Source organism: Gavia stellata, chromosome 28 (assembly GCF_030936135.1).
Source record: "Gavia stellata isolate bGavSte3 chromosome 28, bGavSte3.hap2, whole genome shotgun sequence".
In the NCBI taxonomy this organism is placed as follows: Eukaryota; Metazoa; Chordata; class Aves; order Gaviiformes; family Gaviidae; genus Gavia; species Gavia stellata.
In genome coordinates, this window is record NC_082621.1 from 7534953 (window position 1) to 7543775 (window position 8823).

An 8823-nucleotide genomic window follows, 5' to 3' on the forward strand; every position below is an offset into this window, starting at 1 on the left:
CTGGGGCCAAGTGTCCTCAGGGCTGTTCCCAGACTGTGAGGTGCCATCACTGTGCACCACTGGTGTTCCTGGCCCTTCCTGCACAGTGCAGTAAATTTAATTTATTACCATAAAAAAGTAGGATGGTGAGAAGCAAATATGAAAATTGAAAGCACCTTGCCCCTACTCACTCCCATTCTTAGCAGGATCAGCTTCACTCGTTCTTTCCCGGTTCCTCTTCCTCTTCTCCCCCAGTAGCTCAAGAGCAATGGGGAATGGGTTGAGAGACATGGATGTAGTGGGGAGAATCTATGAACAGGCCACATAGATGATGAAGGAACTGGAGCATGTCTTCTATGAGGAAACGCTGAGAGGCCTGGGACTGTTTACCGTGAGGGAAGAGAAGACTTGCGGGGGGATGTCATCAGTGTATGTAAATACCTGAAGGGAGGCTGCAAAGAAGATGGCAGCAGGCTCCTTTCAGTGGTGCCCAGTGACAGGAAAAGGGTCCACGGACACAAGCTGAAACACAGGAGACTCCATATGAACTTGAGGATGCTGTAAGTGTACCTGAGCAATGTCGCAGGATGCCCAGAGAGGTTAAGGGATTCCCCTTCTTGGAAATATTCAAAATCTGTCTGGACGTGGTCCTGGGTAACCTGCTGTAGGTGGTCTGCTTGAGGCCAGGGTTTTGGAGCAGGTGACCTCTGGAGGTCCCTTCCAACCTCAGCTCTTTTGTGAAAACAGGGGTGCTGGGGCATGCAGAGTTCTCCCTGTGTGGTGCCTTCCGACTCCTCCACCGTGCCTGTCCACTTAGCTAGGACGGGTAATGATCCCATGCGCAGAGAGTCCTTCAGGGCCAGACCAGCTCCTGCTCACCTCTCCCCAGCTCCTCTCTGCCCACAGACCTGCTCTACTCAAGTTTTCCACGTCTCTGGAGCTGTGACAACACCCGGCCATGATTCGCCCCCACTCTATGCCTAGGCGTAGGGAGGTACATGAAAGTACGCAATGCCGTTGCTGAAGCTGAAGCGCTTCGGATTCCCCAGGGAAGAAGGGCACCCAGGGAAGGCAGAGAGTGGCTGCAGGCAGGCAGAGTGGTCAGGGTGGTTGGGTGTCAAGAAATATACTGAATGTCTTACTCAGATTACAAAATTGCTTTTGAGAGTTGGGGGAAAGATTAGGGTGGTGCAGGGAAAGCTCTTACTGAAATACCAGGACTACCGATGTTGTGCAGCAAGGGCCCTTCACTCCCTGGGAGCAGTGCTGAGATTCCCCAGTACTCACCTGCCCCACAGGCTGGGGTCTGGGCCCCAGCCCAGTTTGTGTTAAAGCTCAGCTGGGTTTGTGGTCTCTGTGCAAACAGTGCAGAAATAGAGGGCACAGACCCCATGATGCAGGAGGCACAGGCTGAGAGGTGCCTTGGGCTGGGAATTGTCCTGGGACACTGTGGCTCGACCCTCTACTGCTGGCCTGAATTGAATCTCTGGTGAATAATGGCTTATCCAGGAGACCCGCTCGAGTTTGCTACTGGGTGCCTGATGGTACCACCGAACGTCATGGTACTGCCCTGGCCTCACTCCCATTCTGTCCTTGTGTAGACAAGAGACACAGTGTGGAAAGTTTCCCCTCCTACCTCCTTACCCCTTTCTGTGCCTCAGAGCTCTGTGTGCCTATAACCCCCAGCCCCAGGTATTTCCTCCCATCCTGCAGCCTGTTGTTGCCCTTGTTTCCTGCCAGGCTGCAGGGCTGTCCCGCTGGGGACAGGTGCCATAGGGCTTCATCCACTGTGCATTCCACACTAAGGAAACAGCAGAGATGGGGGGTGGGAAATGCCAGCAGGGAGGTGCTAAGCCTGCAGGGGCGTGCTCAGGTGCTCAGGAGACAGGTCTCCCCATCCCACTTAGCCAGGATTGGAAATAACCTCACAGACATGGGAGTCCACATAGCCAGAACTGCTTCATCTCACCTAGCTCCACCTTTCCCCACGCTTGCCCTTCCTGTACCCTTGTCACCCCTGCCTGCCCCACCATCACTCCACTGTATTATCTGGGCACAGCCCTGTTACTCCCCTAGCAGTGTTCTAGCCTGTGAAAACTCTTGAGAAGCAGTGAAGAGCAAGTAGTTGACATCATCAGGGCACCCATCAGTGTCCTTTCTGTCATCGCCTCCAGGACACAAGAAGCTGTCCCTCAAATCCAGTGTGGTGAAGCCCAGCGTACGACAGTGATGGTTGTCCTGGTGGGAAAACCTCTTGGGGGCAACAGGACCTATGTGGCTGCAGAAGTCTCTCCAGCCCTTCCTCGGGAGCATGTGCTGCGTGGGCCTGAAGGGATGCTGCCCGATACCAGGCCATGTGAATATAGCAGAGGATGGACCTGTATGCATATCGCAGGCTCAATACATGCCTTTGTAGCCCCTGTAGTGATCCTTACCAGAAGATTATTTTGCAGGGACAGGTTGATGATCCACGTAATCAGTTGACCTGAGTGGGCACAGGCATGTATCGGGCTACGCATATCTGAGGTCTTTCTGCAATGCGCTGTGCTGCACATTTTCCTGTCACAGGATGAACTCAGCTAGCAAATCATAGAATCGTGTAGGTTGGGAAAGGCCTTTATGGTCATCAAGTCCAACCATTAACCTAACACTGCCAAGTCCACCACTAAACCATGTCCCTAAGCGCCACATCTACATGTCTCTTAAGCACCTCCGGGGATGGTGACTCAACCACTTCCCTGGGCAGCCTGTTCCAATGCCTGACAACCCTTTTGGTGAAGAAAATTTCCCTAATATCCAATCTAAACCTCCCCTGATGCAACTTGAGGCCACTTCCTCTTGTCCTATCACTTGTCACTTGGGAAAAGAGACCGACCCCCACCTTGCTACAACCTTCTTTCAGGTAGTTGTAGAGAGTGATAAGGTCTCGCATCAGCCTCCTTTTCTGCAGACAACCCCAGTTCCCTCAGCCGCTCCCCATAAGACTTGTGCTGTAGACCCTTCACCAGCTTCATCGCCCTTCTCTGGACACACTCCAGCACTTCAATGTCTTTCCTGTGTGAGGGAAACTGAACAAGCTGTAAAAACTGAAAACTGAACACAGGATTCGAGGTGCGGCCTCACCAGTGCCACGTACAGGGGGACAATCACTTCCCTACTCCTGCTGGCCACACTATTTCTGATACAGGCCAGGATGCCATTGGCCTTCTTGGCCACCTGAGCACACTGCTAGCTTATATTCAGCAGGCTGTCCACCAACACCCCCAGGTCCTTTTCTGCTGGGCAGCTTTCCAGCCACTCGTCCCCAAGCCTGTAGTGTTGCATGGGGTTGTTATGACCCAAGTGCAGGACTCGGCACTTGGCCTTGTTGAACCTCATACAACTGGCCTCGGCCCATCGATCCAGCCTGTCCAGATCCCTCTGTAGAGCCTTCCTACCCTCAAGCAGATCCACATTCCCACCCAACTTGGTGTCATCTTCAAACTTACTGAGGGAGCACTCAATCCCCTCATCCAGATCATTGATAAAGATATTAAACAGAACTGCCCCAATACTGAGCCCTGGGGAACACCACTTGTGACCAACCACCAACTGGATTTAACTCCATTCACCAGAACCCTTTGGGTCCGGCCATCCAGCCAGTTTTTTACCCAGCGAAGAGTGGACCCGTCCAAGCCATGAGCAGCCAGTTTCTCCAGGAGAATGGTGTGGGAAACGGTGTCAAAGGCTTTGCTAAAGTCTAGGTAAACAACATGCACAGCCTTTCCCTCGTCCACTAAGCAGGTCAGCTTGTCCTAGAAGGAGATGAGGTTAGTGAGGCAGGACTCGCCTTTCATAAACCCATGCTGACTGGCCTGATCACCTGGTTGTCGTGTACGTGCTGCGTGATGGCACTCAAGGTGATCTGCTCCATAAGCTTCCCTGGCACCAAGATCAGGCTGACAGGCCTGTAGTTCCCCGGGTCCTCCTTCTGGCCCTTCTTGTAGATGGGTGTCACATTGGCTAACCTCCAGTCAACTGGGACCTCCCTGGTTAGCCAGGTCTGCTGGTAGATGATGGAAAGTGGCTTGGTGAGCACTTCTGCCAGCCCCCTCAGTATTCTTGGGTGAATCCCATCCAGCCTTGTGGGTGACTTGTGGGTGTCTAAGTGGTGTAGCAGGTCACTAACCGTTTCCCCTTGAATTATGGGGGCTTCATTCTGCTCGCCATCCCTGTCTTCCAGCTCAAGGGGCTGGGTACCCAGAGAACAACTGGTCTTACTTTTAAAGACTGAGGCAAAGAAGGCATTAAGCACCTCAGCCTTTTCCTCATCTGTGGAATTATTGCTGGAGGTGACTTAGAAATTAAATCTATATTGGCATTTTAAAGAAAGGCACAGCATTGAAGAAACTTTCAGGGTGGAGTATGGCGGTTATGCAAGGGTTCCATCCCACAGAAGTCCCCTAGGCAACCTTAGATGTTGGCAACAGCAGGGGAACTTGGTGTGCTGACTCTAAGAGAAACTGTACGGAGGGTGAAGCAGAGTGGAGACGCAGCGGCCAGGCTCTGTGATAAGACGGGAACTGGAAGGTACTATGGAACAATGAGATGGAGATTCACCCTGGTAACTAGGATACATACCTGGTCAAAGACAATGCTACTGTACAAAGATACAATAACCTATTTAGTGTGTGTAGTGATGTGTAGTGAAGTATTTTAGAATCTGATAAATATGCCTGGGAATGGGCCCACAGTCTGTCACATTTTGACAAAATACTATCCTTGGGTGAACTTTGCTCATTATAATCTCATTCTAATACCAAAACACACCTGCATCCCAAAAGCTACCTTCCTCCAAGGTGCGACCACCCCGCACTGAGCTTGCGCTCTGGATTGTTCTTGGTCTATACCTTTAAAAGCAAAACGAGAAATGTTTACACCAATTACAACAAAGAAATCTATGACTAGAGAACTGAAGCTCCCCCTGTAAAGTAAAAAATAGTATAAAAAGGCTTAAGAAAGGAGGGATATTAGGGAAGATACTACCGCTGAGCTGTTCTGACACCTGGGATCAGTCGACAGGCTGAGCCTCTCTGCCCCCCATAGGGACGCCTTTGGGTAAGATTCGAATACTTGGTTATGCCGAGTGCTTCCCTGGGAGACTTAGAAATCTCTGTAGAGTTGTTTTGTAATTTAATGCATTTGTGGCCAGGCTATATTACTCATATTCTTGGTATGTGCACATGCTTTGTGGGCAGTAGTTCTATCACTGGCAATCCAAAGAACTTGTGCATCTGTTGCTTCAATAAACTTGCACTATTCATTAATCCAGCCGCACAAGTTTTCATTGAACATGACCAAATTTCGTAAAGGTGGCCATGCTGTTCATGCAACAGGTCTAGACTGAAAGCATATGGTGTTACGAGTGCATCTGTAATGGTGAGAGTTCTATATAGATATTGAAGGCAACCGGACTTGTAACAGGGAGAACTGGGCATCATTCAGAATGTAAGCCCAGCTGCCCCCAGCCCCTCTGATATCTGAGGACAAGCTGGAAAGCAAGGGGGTTTAATTTCTGCCAAATTGCTTTGCCCTTTAACACAACATCATCCTTTGTCACTATATTTCCCCCCGCATGCAATAAAGGATGGAGATTCTCCTTAGCCCTCCTTTTGTTGCTAATGTATTTATAGCACATTTTTTATTATCTTTTATGGCAGCAGCCAGATAAACCTAGTGGAGGAGCCTGGAGACGCCACCCATGTGGTGTCAGCCCCAGTGCATGTGCTTATCTTTACTACAGCTCCAGGTGCTGCGTAACAGGTATGTTGCTGCGTTAGCTAGCTAATGGAACTGTTGTTGCTGTTTCACCACCCACTCATTCTAGATGATTAGCTTTAAACTGGATGTGGAAGGAAGATGAGACACTTTAGTGTCATTGCTCAGGACAGAGAGACCTGACTGATGAGAAACAGTAGGAATGTATCTTTCTAGACCCTGTTAAAACTTGGATACAGTTAGGCACGTGGGGGAGTCCATATAGTCCCCAGAGTCAGAGTATTTGTATACCTTCTGTAGTGCCTGATCATGCTACGGCTGCTCTGTTCACATGGGAAAGTCCTGAAAAGGAAACAAATACAATCTTTCCTGGGACTTCAATGTAGATGTCCATAATTCCTCATATACTCCAAAAAGTTAAGAACTACCGTTCACTCAGAGTATTGCATGGCGTGAGAGGTGTCTGGAGTGCTAGGATTGGGAGGGGCAGCCGTGTACCCTCTGGGCAGTCTGAGCAATTGTCGTCTGGGTGACATTGGCATGAGGACTTTGGACACATGCATTAATTCCTCCATGGGTAGATCCCTCTACATCTGCTCATACTGTCCCACCAGACATTCAAAGATGTCCAGAATAGGGTGTGGCTAAATGGTGTCTAAATGATGCCGCAGAAGACCCATGTACCTCCTGAGCCAGTCAGCAGACATGGACCTTAAAAGCCCATCGGGATGAAATAACATCCCACAAAAAGGGAAAATAGCTCTTGCAGTCTTCCACTGTTAGTCTAGTGCTAGTGGGACTTCACCCATATTGCACGCAGTGGCCTGGGGTGACCACAACAGAACCATGACATGTTCAGAGAATAGTACTAGTTATAGATTAATAGAACCATTAGTTGTAATAGCTATAGAAAACCAATCATTCAGTAGAAATAGAATGATAAAAAAGACATCAGTACCACTAATTAATTAAGCAAGAGTGGACAATACCCCCCTCCACCCTCCAATATTGGGAACTGGAGGCTTCCTAAACAGTACGCTCCAATTTACTGCCAAGTTGGACCAAGAAATACCATCGTTGCTGGAATCTGATGAACGATAAAGTAGAGGTATTCAGTCTGCTGAACAGGTGGCTAGCACTGCTGTTGCCATGTGGTGGGACATCTCTGGTGGCTTTCCCTCCAACACCACACCTGTTTTCATGATCATTATTTGTTTCACTTGCTACTATGCTGGTGTCATTACTTATAGTAATTACTCTGTGCAGAGGAGACTTTCTGGCTGCCAGGAAGAGCTTGTGGCTTCTGCATGTAACCCACAAATTACAATAGTGGTGGAAAAGTCGACAGTATGTGGATCAAGGGGTGGAGTGTAGTGGTGCTAGCAGCAAGGCCCTTGCCCATCGAGGACGTAGGTGCAGGCATGTTCTGTGCCCTCCTGTGCTGCTCATACCACCTGACCTTCCCGCCTGTGCTGGGCTGCACACATCCCTTGTCGCAGGATGAACTCAGCCAGTTAATCATAACAAAAGAGCCTGGAGGCAGCAATCGCTTGTCAGCAGCGCATGGAGAAGACTGGGGTGAAGCAGGTTATCTCTGTGCAGCCCATAGACAATGACGCTGGAGCAGATGTCCACACTGCCACCCGTGAAGGGCCCCATGCTGCAGCAGGTGAAGACACCCTGAAGGAAGCTGCAGCCCATGAAGAGCCCATGCTGGAACAGATTTTCTGGCAGGAATTGTGGCACCCATGCTGGATCAGTCTTTTCCTGAAGGACTGTAGCTCGAGCAGAAGACCCACAGTTGATTGGGCAGAGTCTGGCAGCCACCAGAAGTTAACTCACCACAGCAGCAAAGGCAGCTAATGGTATTCTGGGTTGCATTAGAAGGAGTTTTGCCAGCAGGTCGAGGGTAATCCTTCCCCGTCTACTCATCACTCATGTGGCCACACCTGGAGTACTGGGTCCAGTTCTGGGCTCCACAGTACAAGAGAACCCCAGAAGGAGTTAAGTGCCCGTGCACAAAAGAATGCTCATGGTTTCCTGGGCTGCATTAGACCAAATGTTGCCAGAGTATCGAGGCAGATGGTCCTTGCCTAGTTGCTGTTCATTACCACTCTCTGGGCCTGGCTGTTCAGCCAGTTTTCAGCCCACCGGACTGTCAGCTCATCCAGCCCGGATTTCATCATCTTCTTTATGATGATGATAGGGTTTATGATGTTAGTGTTGAAAGCCTTCCTGAAGCCCAGGAAGACAATACCCACTGCTCTTCCCTCGTCTACCACATCGGTCATTTCATCATAGAAGATTATCATGTTGGTCAAGCATGACTTTCCCTTGGTGAATCCTGATGATATTCTTGCCCTTCATTTGCCTGGAGATAGTTTCCAAGACTAGTTGCTCCATTTCCTTACCAGCAAATGAGGTGAGGTTGACCAGCCTGAAGTTCCCTGGGTCCCCTTTCCTACCCTTCTTGAAGACAAGACTGACATGTGCTTTCCTCCAGTCCTCAGACACTTCTCTCCATCACCATGAATGTTTCAAGATTCTTGAAAGTGGCCTCGCAGTGACATCGGCCAGCGCCCTCAGCACTTTAGGGTACATCCCACAGGGCCCATGGACGTATGTATGTCCAGTTTGGAGAAGCATTTCCTGACGTGATCCTCTTCTATTAAGGGTATGGCTTCCTTACTCCCGCCTTTTTCCTCCTGGGCTCTGGCACCCGGGATTCCTGAAGGCCAGTCTTGCTTGGAAAGACTGAGTGAATAAGACATTCAGTACCTCAGCCCTTTTCCATGCCCTGTGTCACCAGGTCCCCCACCCCATTCAGCAGTGGGCCTGCATTTTCCCTGCCTGTGTTCATCCATGCAGGCTTCCTGGCATTTTGACCTGACTCCTTGCTCATTGGGATGGACTGCTCTTGAGCTCAGCACTGGTGAGACTGTGGAGTACAGCATCCACTCCTGGACTCCCCAGCCCAGGAAAGACATGGACATACCAGGGAAAATGCAAAGAAGGGCCATGAAGATGAGGAAGGGAGCATGTGACATACAAGGAGAGCCTGAGAGAAGTGGGTTTGATTAGCATAGA

General features: G+C 49.9%; 1 protein-coding gene across 1 annotated transcript in view; it reads left to right on the plus strand.

Moving 5' to 3' along the window:
* Positions 1-8823, plus strand: part of LOC104259541 (T cell receptor alpha chain MC.7.G5-like) — a gene marked incomplete at its 5' end in the record, with an annotated part of 298870 nt that overhangs the window by 25624 nt on the left and 264423 nt on the right. The gene's annotated exons all lie outside the window — the stretch shown is intronic.